Below are 2,459 nucleotides of genomic sequence, written 5' to 3'. Positions count from 1 at the left end.
TCCCTTTTATCCAACTAAAGTGCCAACTCCACGCTGGCCTGGCCCTGAGCTCCCTCTGCAGCCACATCTCCCACAAATCCCGTGTATATTCAGACACGGCAGGCGAGGACCACCTCCAGCCCTGCCACATGCCCCCCACGGGCTCTGCTTTCTGTTTGGCTGTCCATGCAGTCATCTCTGCCTGCCAAAACACCCCGCTGCCCCTCCAGGCCTGTCTCAAACCCCTGTGAATTCTGGAACCCTGTGGGATCTCCCTCGCAGGGAGCAATCTTGTCCCTTTGTCCCACACCCATCGCGGGCCACATGGCTCAGCTGTCTGAGCTCCTTGCCGCAGGGCCTGGGCCGCACCCCTGCTTTCCCTGGGGCCCGCAGCCCTCCTAGCAGGTACTTCAGCTTAATTTGAGAAACTGCTTTGATAGGGTGGCCTCCCTCACTCGACTGGGCACAAACACGACTCCCACCCAAACCCATTTGCTCGTAGGAGCTGATTGAAATGAGCACACATCAGCTTTCTCCAACGAGCACTTGTGTCTTTTAGTGGCGAATGGTACCGTGGCCCCCCCGTACCTGAGGGGACACGTTCCAAGACCCCCATGGGTGCCTGACCCCCGGGCAGCGCCGACCCCCGTAGGTGCCACGTTCCCTCCTCACTTACGACAAAGGGCCATTTATCAGAGACGCACAACAATCGCTGATAATGAACCAGAACGGCCGTAACAGACGTCAGGTGAGCGAGGGCTCCCTCCAGGCACCTCACTGTCCTGCACTCACCCTTCCGACGACGCTGAGGTCACACGAGGCCGGGAGGGAGGTGACGTGGGCCCGGTGACACGGCGTCAGGCTGCTCGCACCTGCTGACCACGTGACACGCACTTTCCGGCTTCTCTTCGGAGCCTCCGACCTGCCAGCGTCACGACCCTGGCGCTTTGGGGCCGTTTACGAAGGACGGTCAGGCGCCGTGGCCACCAGCCCCGCGCCCGGGACAGCGGCGCTGACCCCCAAGGGGCTGTTGAAGTAGCTCCCGGGGCGTCCGGGGGCGGGGACGCCGGGCAGGGGGAGGGGCCACGACCAGGTGGGCGGAGTGAAGGCGCGGGGTTTCCTCCCGCCACTCAGCGCGGGGCGACTTAAACCATGTGAAGTGCTTATTTCTGGAATTGTCCATGTATTATTTTGGACTGTGGTTGACCCGAGTGAACTGAAACCAAGGAAAGTGAAACCAGGGATGAGGGAGGACGACTGTGGGTGGTTTCTATCTTCGTGGGTTTCTGGAATCCGCCTTAGGTCCTTTTGCAAACAAGGTGGGTTTGATTAGCAATAAGTAAGAACAATGAAAACAGCTGGAGGGTTTTGGCCGATTCAGTGCCTCCAGGGTCACAAAAGCCAGGAGGGCAGTGAAGTCTCAGACATGGAGGCTAAACTCTGGGCGAGGCTTTGGTGACACAGGAGTGGCGGCCGTGTCCCAGGAAGCCTGGGAAGGCACCCGGAGGAAGAGAAGTCAGCGAAGGAGACGCAAGTGGGAGCCCGCAGCCGGTCTGCAGGGAAGCCCGGGAGCGTGGTCCCCACAGGGCAGCGCACAGTCTTCTCTTTAAAAGTGCTTCACGCACCCGCGTCATGTTTCCGTGGCGCCTTTTTCCCATAAAATCAACACGAGGTCGTTCACAGTTAGCAGCCTTCGCTGAGCATACCTTACTCAGCGTGACAATTGTCTGGTTTTTTTTAACTGAATGGAGACAAGACTTCCTGTTTTCACCTAAACTTCACCTCCCGCTTTCCCCGCGGCCTTGACAGACACCTGTCCGCCTCGTCCACCGCCAGGTGAGGGAGCCTCCAAGATTTTAGGCTGAGAGCACATGCAACGGTGCATGGCCCTCCCAGGAGCGCGAGCCAGAGCTCAGGAGGCACGTGTGGCAGGAAGTGACATCAGCGTTGCAGAGGCGGAAATGGGTTTCTGCAGAGACACCTGGGTTCATAACGGAGGCTACTTTACCTCCCTCCCCCACTTGGCAACCAAAGCCGGAGATGCTGCTGAGCTTTCTGCTGCGCGGCCCAGAGAGGAGATGGGCTCCCAGTGCCAACGGGAAATCATTTCGTGGCGCCCCGCAAAGAGCAGACTGCAGCTGCTGCGAGTGGGGGCTTTGCGAGGTGGATTCAAAGCGGCTCATGATGCCTGGCATCCCGGAAGAGGCTTCAAAGACCCTGCTGAAATGCGAAGTGAGCAACTTTCTAGAAAAACCAGCCTCAGTGAATCACAGCTCCTCAGTCTTATCTAAACATCTCGTGGTTGGTACAGACACACACACACACACTTGAGGTCGTCAGGGTAGGAACCTTTCATCAGAAGTCCAGGAATGGAAGCAGCATTGCTTTATAAAGCGTAGCCAGAGGCTTGGCCCACCTCAATGCTCACAGCCACACTACCAGCCAGCCACACTGCCGCAGGTCACAGAAATGGGCTCGGA

This window comes from Rhinolophus sinicus, chromosome 11 (genome assembly GCF_057876585.1).
Source record: "Rhinolophus sinicus isolate RSI-liver-muscle chromosome 11, RSI-T2T, whole genome shotgun sequence".
Classification (NCBI taxonomy): Eukaryota; Metazoa; Chordata; class Mammalia; order Chiroptera; family Rhinolophidae; genus Rhinolophus; species Rhinolophus sinicus.
Note: the sequence above shows the minus strand (reverse complement) of the source record.